Source organism: Chiloscyllium punctatum, chromosome 48 (genome assembly GCF_047496795.1).
Source record: "Chiloscyllium punctatum isolate Juve2018m chromosome 48, sChiPun1.3, whole genome shotgun sequence".
Taxonomy (NCBI): Eukaryota; Metazoa; Chordata; class Chondrichthyes; order Orectolobiformes; family Hemiscylliidae; genus Chiloscyllium; species Chiloscyllium punctatum.
Window position 1 is genome coordinate 32,009,535 of NC_092786.1, and position 12,606 is coordinate 32,022,140.

The 12,606-nt window shown below is 42.5% G+C and overlaps 2 long non-coding RNA genes across 2 annotated transcripts in view; one reads left to right on the forward strand and one right to left on the reverse strand.

The window, feature by feature from the left end:
* Positions 1-1,698, reverse strand: part of LOC140468870 (uncharacterized) — a 65,941-nt gene extending 64,243 nt beyond the window's left edge. Inside the window, exon 1 of the long non-coding RNA XR_011955858.1 lies at positions 1,623-1,698. This is a non-coding gene — a long non-coding RNA (uncharacterized lncRNA). The remainder of the gene's footprint in view (positions 1-1,622) is intronic.
* The window catches only part of LOC140468871 (uncharacterized), an 80,350-nt gene that overhangs the window by 25,719 nt on the left and 42,025 nt on the right, over positions 1-12,606 (forward strand). The window lies entirely within an intron of this gene.

Consider the following 12,606-nt stretch of genomic DNA (forward strand, 5'->3'; position numbering starts at 1 on the left):
CTTCAGTTTAATAATATCCTTCCTATATCAGAGACCACAACTGGACACACTCTTCTCCACAAGAGCTCTCACCAATGTCCTGCATAACTTCAACATGACACCCCAACTCCTATACTCAAAGATCTGAACAATTAAGGGAAGCATGCTAAAATCCTTCTTGATTATCCTGCATACCTGTGATGTACATTTTAAAGGATTATTTACCTGGTATCCCATCGCACAAAGTACCTTCATTAAGAAAAATACTGCAATGGTGTAAATGACCCACACACTGATCATACAGGCTTCATAAACCAGAACAATGCAGCCAGGTTAATTTTGGAAGAGAGCCAAATTGTGAGTATTCTTCCCAAATTGCACTAACTCGCTTGTGCAGTGCTACCACAAAGAGCTTCACACTTGCAAATGCCAATGCTCTGAGTAAAAGATGTGTAATCTAATGCCTTACTGCCCCAGTCATTGTTCTTGATAGTTCCCAGAAAATGAACAATAATTTGGTCTGCCAAAGGAACTTGTTCCATGACAATCCTGGGAAGGGTTCCAGTTTCTAATTGTCAGTCTTAGCGCATTATTGATGTTACGTTCTGTCTAACTCCCAGGAAGATCATATACAAAAACACATCATTTTAAACAGAGCAAGCCTCAGGGTCAGAGCAATGTTAAAAGTTCCACATGTAGCGTATTTATGAATGAACAGTCCTCTTCTTCCAGTGCAAAAAAAACCCTGCAAATGATAAATAATTGCAAGAGAGCCTGGACTGCATGGCAGTAAAATAATATTTGACCAGCGAGACAGAGTAGGTAGAAATGCATAGACTGCTCGTGGTTACCAAAGCCGGATATTAAACCCCACTGCTATAGTAGGTGATGCCATGTGATAACAACAATTTATGTCTGTGCCTGTTCCTGATTAAACTTTGGACTGCTCTGAAATGCATTAACAATGCTCCAGGATCAGATTTATATTATTTTGGCGAATGGCTATGCTAATAATAATGTGTCAGAGTAGAAGCAGTGCAAACGAGAAGCTCAGCAGAGGAGCATTGAGAGTCGGTGTGCCTCAGGAGCAATACTGTGCTGGAGAGCTGAATTAATATCTGGATGTGAAGGGGTATGGACAGTGATGGTCTTACTCTGCTTCAGGAACAGCCAGGTAACCTAGTGGACCACAGCACAGCCATGACCTAAATCTCTTGAACAGGCCTTTCCAAAGTGGAGGTTGGGACCCCAGGCAGGGTGATCAGGTGAAACTTTGATATTGTCACTGCTGAGGCAGTGGTTTACGATTAGGTTCTTACCCCACTCCTCGCATACTCTCACCATCCATTTTTACCATATCCGCTGATCTCAAAGGTTTTCACTGAAACGCAATCTCAAACTCTCAGTTTTCATTGAGGAGTCACAGCAATATTCAAGCCTCAAAATAGGGTCAGAGTGGAGAAAAAGCTCAGCCCAAGAAACTCAGAAGGAGCACAATGCGTACCAACAGTTCAAAATATGCAGAATTCAATCATAAACAGCCATCCACATGACTCCTTTCACAATGAAAATGGAATATGTATAAATAAGTGTAGCAAGATTTTGAATGCAGAACAAGGAGAAAGAGAAACATCAACACTCACCACTGCTGATAACAGGACCTACACCCAAAATCCTGAGAAATTCCAGTGAGGGGTCATATCCTGCATCGAGGATGACATGTATTTAACAATGACTTACAAATCCTGAAATCAAACAGTTTAGGAGCGTAATTTGAAACTGGTTATACTAAAAGTCATAATTATTGGCAGATTCCCAGTGACATGTCTCAGGGAAAGTTGGATGATACATTGCTTTATGATGGCAGCAGTGTTATGCCATTTAATGCACAATGTAGTTTTATGTAATAAGTGGAGGAGTGTTTACATTTTAACGACCTTTAACTAATTGGTACCTTGAGGAAAGTTGTCTGCTGTTAAGATGGTGCTGTGTTTAATGTGGCTAATTCCTTTAAAAATATCAAACTGGACCCAAACATAAATCTTCTAACTGCTCAATCAGTCCCTAAGGAGAACTAGTCTAAACAGTCACATCCTTCGGTCAATTAGTAGCTAATTGTTGTTGCTTAGGGGAATACGTCTCAAACCAACAACAGTGACTTTTCTTTCCCAAAGAGTTTGCTTGTTCATTGTTCAGAGCGAATACCTGTTCAGTTGGATTCAGTTGCCGTTTTCTGCCTCTTAGATTTAAGATCGCTAAGTTGCAAACGTGAGCAAGTGCGGGTTTGAAGACTGTGCATGAAAATTGTTGCACAAATTCAGGTTGATGTTAATGGAGAGGAAACTCAACGAGTGGAGAGGAGCTGGTAGGAAATCTAAATATGCACCAAACCTCAAATAACTTGATGAGGGGTGATTGAGAGGGAGGGTAAATATACAGAAGGTAGTGCTGCTAGCAGCAGGGCCCTGAAATAGCAGAGTGGGGAGGGTTACATCACAGCCCAATAGCTGGGGTCCAGAGATTTAGGGATCCATTATGCTCAGGCCGGGTGGTGAGGGCAAGCTGGAACCATGACCTGGACTTGCACCAGGGCCCACAGTTTCTCCCTCTGCCCTGGTTGGTGCTGGGTGGAATGGTTTTTGTACAAGAATTGGCATCAGCCTCGCTAACTTTCTACCCCTTTATTGGTTTTATTTTAGAGTATTTGACCTCTTTTCCCCTTGTGTAATTGCAGCAAACTTATGCTTTAAATCCTGTCCTTGAGCAATAATTCTTGAGGAAAACCTTGTAAGAATAATGAAAAAAATATTATTATTGTTACTCAAAGTGAAAGAAGAGAAGAAAGTCTGCACTCATAGCACTTTATACTTCAACTTAGAAAGGATTGTATGATATGAAAACTGAAACTATATAGAAGTTCTGAATGTTACATTTTTGTATCAGTTCAGAACGGGACTATTCATTGTCTTTGTTTCCATTTCATTGATTTAGAGGCTCTTGAGTTTGAATTGTAATATCATGAACAATTGAAACACAAATATCTAAGAGTATTAGCTTTTTTTTCTATATAGTGCAATCATGATGTTATTATAATCCATCCATGACCTTATATATTAAACCCCTGGCATGCTTGCCTTCAATGGTCAGAGCACTGGGACACCATGTTAACGCGGTACAAGACATGGGTAAGAGCTACATTTGGAGTACTGCGTACAATTCTGGTTGCCCTGCTATCGGAATGTTGTTATGAAACTGGAAAGAGTACAGAAAGTATTTACAAGGATTTTACTGAGACTGGAACGTTTGAGTAATAAGGAGAGGCAGGATAGGCTGGGACTTTTTTTTCCCTGGAGCGTAGGAGGCTGAGGGGTGACCTTAAATGGGATTATAAAATCATGAGGAGCATAAATAAGGTGAATAGCCAAGATCTTTTCCCCAAAGTAGGAGAATCCAGAACTAGAGGGCATAGTTTTAAGGTGAGAGAGGAAAGATTTAAAAAGGACCTCAGAGGTAACTTTTTCACACAGAGGGTTGTGCATATGTGGAGCGAGCTGCCAGAGGTGGGTGCAATTACAACATTTAAAAGATATTTGGACAGATACATGAAAAGCAAATGTTTAGAGAGATATGGGCAAAACAAAATGGGACTAATTCAGATTAGGAAGCCTGGTCAGCATGGATTAATTGGGCTGAAGGGCCTGTTTCCATGCTGAATGACCCAATGACACTTTGAGACTGATGCACAGTGGCAGCAATGTGTACCAACCACAAGATGTGCCACAGTAACTCACCAGGTTTCTTTTGACAACACTTTCCAAACCCATGACCCTTATCACCTAGAAAAACAAGAACAGCAAATGCATGGAAGCAAGACTCATCTATAAGTTCCCCATAAAGCCACTCACTATCTTGACTTGGATCTATATCACTGTTCATTCACTGTTACTGGGTCAAAGTACTGGAACTCTTTTCTGAACAGCACCATGGGGTGTACCTACACCTTGGCTATTGTAGCAGTTCAAGAAGGTGGCTCACCATTGACTTATTAAGGGCTACCAGGTACAGACAATGTATTCTGGCTTGGCTAGAGATGCTCCCTTCCCATGAAAGATGTATTTCACTTCTGACACAAATACATTTAACCAGATCAAATTACCTAGAATCTGTGAAAGGATCACTTTCTTCTAGTGCATGGCATAATTTATTTGTAAATGTGAGATGCTTCTTTATAGTCTATACAGGGCAATCTCGATTATCTGAATTGGGCATGGTGTATTTTGTTTGGACAATCGAATGTTTGGATAACACAATTTACCCAAACTTCGGGACCTTGAGATCTTGTTTGGATAATCTGAAATTCAGATAATCGATGTTTGAACAACCGAGGTTGTTCTGTAGATTGATTGGGAGTGGAACTCCAACAAGAATTGGGAAATAAATGAAACTTTAAACGTAATACAGGATGACAGTGAGGGCAAACCTGACATTTGTAAGCCACCAGAATTAACTGTAGCATTGAGACAAAGTGTCTCCTTCCTTTTTGTCCTTCAAGCAGTATCTCATGCTGCAGCCTTATTACACAATCACTGCTAGGCATATGACCACTCGTTATAAATAGGCAGGGACTGGCCTGCCCAATCCCGAATATGTGCACACTTGCAGCAATTTCTTGATTGGAGATCACGAGTGGTAACTATGAACTATTTCCCTGGCTGTAACCTTGTCTGCCATCAAGTAACTTGGCAAAGAGTTGCCCATCTTTGAGTGAATTCCTTGTGTGTAAATCAGCGCCAGCACTGTTGGTTCTGGTTAGAATAATTTCTAGAGCCATACAGGGAGAAAATGAGGGCTGCAGATGCTGGAGATCAGAGTCAAAACATCTGGCGCTAGAAAAGCACAGCAGGTCAGGCAGCATCCGAGGGGCAGGAGAGTTGAGGTTTCGAGCATGAGCTCTTTATCAGGAACGTCCTGCTTCTACTCCTCGGATGCTGCCTGACCAGCTGTGCTTTTCTAGCACCACACTCTTTGACTATTGAGTCATACAGTCATGCAGCATGGAAGCAGACTCCTTGGTCCAAATTGTTCATGCTGACCAGATGTCCAGTCTGACCTAGTCCCATTTGCCGGCATTTGGCCATATGCCTCTAAATCCTTCCTATTCATTCACACATCCAGATGCCTTTTAAATGTTGTAATTATAACCGCCTCTGTCACTTCTCTGTCAGCTCATTCTACACATGCACCACACTCTGCGTGAAAAAGTTACCCCTCAGGTCCCTTTTATATCTTTCCCGTCTCACCGTGAACCAATGCCCTCTAGTTTTGGACACAACTTCCCACTCTGGGAAAAAGACCTTGGCTATTCATCCTATCCATCCTTACCTCATGATTTTATAAACCTCTGTAAGGTCACCCCTCAGCTTCTGACACTCCACGGGAAATAGCCTCGTCCTGTTCAGTCTCTCCCTCCAGCCGTGTCGATATCGTTGTAAATCTTTACTGCACCCTCTCAAGGTCAACAACATCTTTCCAGTAGAAGGGTGGCCATAATTGTATGCGGTATTCTAAAGTGGCCTCACCAATGTCCTGTACAGCTACAATGTGACATCCCAACTCTTACACTCAATGTTCTGACCAATGAAGGTAAACGTGCCAAACACCTTCTTCACCACTCTGTTTACCTGCGACTCCACTTACGAGGAACTATGCAGCTGAACCCCTTGGTCTCTTTATTTGGTAATGCTCCCTAGGGCCATACCATTAACTGTATATGTCTTGCCCTGGTTTGCCTCACCAAAATGCAACACCTCGCATTTGTCTAAATTAAACCCCAGCTGCTACTCCTTAGCCCATTGGCCCAGCTTATCGAATATTTTGCTAGGGTCATCACACACCAGTGTTCAAGGTGATGTTTAACCCTATCAAATTGTAGGTTAGACTATGACTGAAGTCAGTAGTGAACAGTACTGATGTAAAATGAATCTCAAGCAGACTGCTCATTTATGGTAGCCATATGTTCAGGATGTTGATTTTTTTTAACTAACTTAATATGGGAAATTATTTTATTTTAATTACTGAACACGGGCTAATCTAGTATTCAGGTCAAACACTGCAAGAATCATGTTAAGCAATGTAAACATCTGAAGGAAAATAGATCTCCATTAAAAATGATTGTAGTGGAAACTATGGAATTTGGCTAATGACTTCTCTCTTCCCCCTCCACCTCTTCCTTTGTCTAATTGGAATAATTTTCTTCCTTTTGATAATATTTTTGCAGTTTTCGAAGTTTTATTTTTCCAGATGTTGAATGCGGCTGAGCTCCCATTCTTCATGTTCACCAGCTGAGGTTTTCCTTCTGGCTACTGTTATTTTTGTGAATGTCAGCAATTTTCCTACCCTTCCTTTTCAGCTTTACAATTCACAGTGACCTTTCAACATTTTGGTTGCACTGAAGAAACAAATGTTAGCATTGAATTTCAGAAGCAGCTTCTGTATAACAAAATGAGACTCAAGACCGTAATTTAAGGGCTTTGACCATTCTGCTCCGACTTTGTTCTTGAGATATGGGAAATGCTTACAAGAAAATTTTTATTGCCCATCATAGAGAAACAGGATTGGGACATTCAGCATGTTCTGCCATTCAAAATGATTATGGATCATCATCTATTTCAATAACAATTCCCACATTCTCTCCATATTCTTTATGTCATTGGTATTTGGAAATGTTTTAATATCTCCTTCAAACATACTCAATGGCTGACCTTCCACAGCCCTGTGGGATAGCCAGTCGCCAAGATTCACAACCCTCTCGTAAAACTATCTGCCTTCATCTCGATCTTCAGTGATTTTCCCTCATTTTGGAATCGTGTTCCCTGGTTTAGACTCGCCAGGCAGAGGAAATATCTTACCTGCAGCTATCTCATCTACCTCTTTGAGTATTTTGTAAGTTTCAATGCGATCGCGTTTCATTTCTTCAATCCAGTTTGCCAGTCTCACTTCATGGGGCAGTCCTACCAACCCAGGAACAAATGTGATGAACTTTCAATGCAATTATAGCAATTATATCATTCCTAATGTAAGGGGAGTAAGGCTGCTGTGTGGGGTAATTGAACTACAATTATAAACAATTGAAGCAAGACTTCTCTGCTCCTATACTCAAATCGTTGGGCGAGTCACCTGTGCCTGCATGTTAGCCTTTGGCGACTTATAAATAAGGACAACCAGGTTCCTTGTACGTTCAAAGGATACAGCAAGGTATAGATCAGTTGCAGATATGGGTGGAGAAATTGGATAGAATTTAATCTGGGTAAGAATGAGATGCTGTACTCTGGGAGATCCAATATTAAGGAAAAGTATACAATGAATGGCAGGACCCCAGCATTGATGTACAGAGGGATCTTAGGATTCAGGTCCACAGCTCTCTGAAAGCAGCCACACAAACAGACTAAGCTGGGAAAGAAGGCTTATGGCATGCTTGCTTTTATTGATCAGAGAATTGACTACGAGAGTCAGGAGGTTAAGTTGCAGCTTTATAAAACTTCGCTCAGGCCACACTGAGAGTATTGCATTCAGTTCTGGTTGCCATATTACAGGAAGGATGTGGAGGCTTTGGAAAGGGTACAGAAGAGGTTTACCAGGATGCTGCCTGGATTAAAGGGTATGAGCAATAAGGAGAGGCTGGAAAAACTCAGATTGTTTACTCTGGAATGGTGGAGGCTGAGGGAAGACTTGGTGGAAGTCTATAAAATTTGAGATGCACATAAGGTTGATGGTCCAAATCTTTTTCTTCAAGTTGAAATGTCTAATACTAGGGGGCATGCATTTCAGGTGAGAGGGGTCAAGTTCAAAGGAGATGTGAGGGGCAGGCTTTTTACATGGAAGGTGGTCAGTGTCTGGAACATGCTGCCAATGGTGGTGGTGGAAGCAGATACATTAGAGGCATTTAAGGAACTTTTAGATAAGCAGAAGAATATGCGAGGAATGGAGGGATATGGGCCAAAAGCAAGGGCAGGTAGAAGGGATTCGTTTAATTTGGCATTATGTTTGGCACAACATTGTGGGACAAAGAGTCTGTTCCTGTCCTATACTGTTCAATGTTCTATGTTCTGTGTTCTATGTTCTATGTTTTATCTACACTTTTTAGCTTCTTAACTTAAATCAAATACTCTACACATCTGTTCTTACAATAAAATGGACATCCTCACATTTTTCAACATTACATTCTTCAAAGTTTGTGAGAAGATTTGTAGTTTGGGTGCTTGTTGCTGTGGTTCTGTTCGCCGAGCTGGGAATTTGTGTTGCAGACGTTTCGTCCCCTGTCTAGGTGACATCCTCAGTGCTTGGGAGCCTCCTGTGAAGTGCTACTGTGATGTTTCCTCCGGCATTTATAGTGGTTTGTATCTGCCGCTTCTGGTTGTCAGTTCCAGCTGACGGCTGCAGTGACCGGTATATTGGGCCCAGGTTGATGTGTTTGTTGATAGAATCTGTGGATGAGTGCCATGCCTCTAGGAATTCCCTGGCTGTTCTCTGTTTGGCTTGTCCTATAATAGTAGTGTTGTCCCAGTCGACTCAGGTTGCTTGTCATCTGTGTGTGTGGCTACTAAGGATAGCTGGACGTGTCATTTCGTGGCTAGTTGGTGTTCATGGATACGGATCGTTAGCTGTCTTCCTGTTTGTCCTATGTAGTGTTTTGTTCAGTCCTTGCATGGGATTTTGTACACTACGCAAATTCAACCCAAACTCTGGGTCAGATATGGAGATTAAAAACACAGAAATAGAAAACACACACTGGATCATCAGCGCCACACTCTCAGGAATCAGATTCACTAGAGAGGAAGAAAAGGACAACCAACTCCCATTCCTAGACGTGATGGTACAGAGAACACCGTACGGAGAATTCACCACAAAGGTATACAGGAAAACACACACACAGACCAAGTCCTGAACTACGAAAGCAACCACCCCAACACACACAAAAGATGTTGCATCAAGACACTGTTCAAAAGGGCCACAACACACTGCAGTACACCAGAACTGCAAAAAGAAGAAGAACACCTCTACAATGCATTCGCCTAAAACGGATACCCCCGCTTTCATCAACAGATGCCTAAGGGAAAGACAATGAAATGAGGACGTGCCACAACCCAAAGGACTAGCCACGTTACCATATATTAAGAACATTTCTGAACTGACAGCCAGACTACTGCGACCACTAGGACTCATAACAGCTCACAAACCAACAGCCACTCTCAGACAACAACTCGCCAGGACAAAGGACCCGATACCCAGCATGAGCAAAACCAATGTAGTGTACAAAATCCCATGCAAGGACTGCAGAAAACACTGCATAGGACAAACAGGGAGACAGCTAACGATCCGCATCCATGAACACCAACTAGCCACGAAATGACATGACCAGCTATCCTTAGTAGCCACACACGCAGATGACAAGCAACATGAGTTCGACTGGGGCAACACTACTATTATAGGACAAGCCAAACAGAGAACAGCCAGGGAATTCCTAGAGGCATGGCACTCATCCACAGATTCTATCAACAAACACATCGACCTGGGCCCAATATACCGGTCACTGCAACGGACAGCTGGAACTGACAACTGGAAGCGGCAGAGACAAACCACTATAAATGCCGGAGGAAACATCACAGTAGCGCTTCACAGGAGGCTCCCAAGCACTGAGGATGTCACCTAGACAGGAGACGAAATATCTGCAACACAACTTCCCAGCTCAGCGAACAGAACCACAACAACATTGCATTCTATCTGCCATATTCCTGCAAACTCTGTAAATCTCAAAATCTTCTCGAATGCACTTACATCTCCCTTACAGCACACATTCCCAATTAGCTATTTGTTTCCTTGGAAATGTTACATTTGGTACCCACATCCAAATCAGTGATGTGTCCTGTGACCAGTTGAGGCCCAAGTACTGATCCATATGACACACTACTAGTCACAGCCTGCCAACATAAGAATGACCCATTTATTCCTACCCCTTGTTCCTTGTATGTTAGCCACTCTAAGTGTATTACTTTTGCCAACCAGGTTTTTTGAAGGACTTTATCAAAAGCCTCCTAAACATGCAAGTATACCAAATCCACGTTTTACAATCCATTTTCAATTTCACTCATAGGACTGTGGGCATCACTGGCTGGGCCAGCATTCATTTCCTGGCCCTAGATGCCCTTGAGAAGATGTTGGTGAGCTGCCTTCTTGAACTGCTGCAGTCCATGTGCTGTAGGTCGATCAACAGTATCATTAGGAGGAATTTCCAAGATTTTGACCCAACGACACTAAAGGAATGGTAAAATATTTCCAAGTCCGGATGGTTAGTGGCTTGGATGGGGATTAGCAGGTGCGTTATTTACATGTATCTGCTGCCTTTATCCTTCTAGAAGGAAGCAGTTGTGTGTTTAGAAAGTGTTGTCTCAGGATTTTTGGTGAATTTCTCCCGTGCATCTTGTAGGTAGTTAACATTGCTGTTACTGAATCTCAGTGGTAGAGTGACTCGCACCGCATCCACATTCAATCAAGAGAACTGCTTTGTCATGGATGGTGTCAAGCTTCTTGAGTGTTGTTGGAGCTGCACCCATCCAGGCAAGTGGCAAGTATTCCATCGCATTCCTAACATGTGCCTTGTGGATGGTAGACAGTCAGGAGGTTAGTAATATCTTCAAATAATTCCACGTCAAACACAATTTCCATGTCAACTATGTCCAATTAGATCATTATTACCAAGCAGCCATTCTCACATCCTTCATAAATCGTTGTCACATTTTCCTCCCTCCTGATGTGAAGCTGACAGGACTGTTGTTCCTCATTTTGTTTTCTCTCCCATTTTGCTTAAATAATGGGGTGACATTTGTTGCCTTCCATGAACCATTCCAGAATCTATACAATTTCAGATGATGATCACCAATCATTAGTTAACTCAAGGACATTAGATTAGATTCCCTACAGTGTGGAAACAGGCCCATCGGCCCAACCAGTCCATACCAACCCTCTGAAGAGTAACCCACCCAGACCCATTTCCCTCTGACTAACACTAATGGACAATTTAGCATGGCCAATTCACCTGACCTGCACATGTTTGGACTGTGGGAGGAAACCGGAGCACCCGGAGGAAACCCACGCAGACACAGGCAGAATGTGCAAACTCCACGCAGACAGTTGCCTGAGTTGGGAATTGAACCCAGGTCCCTGGCACTGTGATGCAATAGTGCTAACTACTCAGCCACTGTGCCACCCATAGTCAATCAAATAGTGTGGAACAGCAATCATAAGCTAGGTCAGGTAAGGGTTACAGTCCCAGTTGCCTTTATTTACCATTCTTTAGGATGACACAGTGGCTCAGTTCTGCCTCACAGCACCAGGGACCCGGTTTTGATTCCACCCTCAGGTGACTGTGTGGAGTTAGCACATTCTCCCTGTGTTCTGCGTTGGCTTCCTACCGGTGTTCCAGTTTCTTCCTACAGTCCAAAGATGTGCAGGTTAGGTGGATTGGTCATGCTAAATTACTAATAATGTCTGGGGAGTGTAGGTTAGGTGGATTAGCCATGGGAATTGCAGGGTTACACGGGCATGTTAAAGGGTTGTGTCTGGGTGGGATGATCTTTGGTGAGTCGGTATGAATTTGATGGGCTGAAAGGCCTGTTTCCATACTGTATGGATGATATGATTCTATGTCGTTTTGCAAATGTTTACTCTTTAGATAATAATCCAACTTCCGCTTTGACTGCCTAAATTTAAATCTGCTTTTTGAACACTGTGACTGTGCATTCCAGATTCTAACTATTCATTGCATTAAAAAAAGGACTGAGTCATGTCACTACTAATGCTTTTGCCAGACACCTTAAATCTGTGTCCTCTTTTCTCAATCCTTCACAACTGGGGATACTTTTCTCCTTGTTTGCTCTGTCTCGGTCTCTCAAGTGAACCAGCTCACACTGAATGGTATTGACAATACTCAGAATACATTGCTCTGCCTAATAAAGACAATGTCCAGAAAGGCAATGTGGCAACTGCACCTGTCCCCTGCAAAAGAAGGGTTACAACTTTCTGAGTGGATTTCTGCAACAGCATCTTGAATTGGCTACAGAACAGGGGCCCTCCTGATAATCTCCAGAATGCAATTCAACATCATGTGTGACCAGAGGGTCTTTGAACCCAAAGTTTGACATGGCTTGTATGCACAAGAACAGAGGAAGAGAGGAGCTAGGAGCCCCTTGTGTTTATATAGCTGACTTCACATTATCATAACATACCAATGTACACTGCAGCTAATAATATCATTTGAAGTGCAGTTACTGTTGTAGTCTAGGTAAATCATAGAATCCTTACAGTCTGGAAGCAGGTCATTCAACCCATAAAGTCTATACCGACCCTTCGAAACGCATCCCACCCAGACTCACCCTATCACTGTAACTTTGCATTTCCCATGGCTAATCCACCTAATCTATGGACAATTTAGCATGGCCAATCCACCTAATCTGGACATTTTTGAACTGTGGGAGGAAAGCAAATAACCCAGAGGAAACCCGCACAGACACAGAGAGAATGTGCAAACTCCACACAGTCATCGCCTGAGGATGGAATGGAAATTGGGTCTCT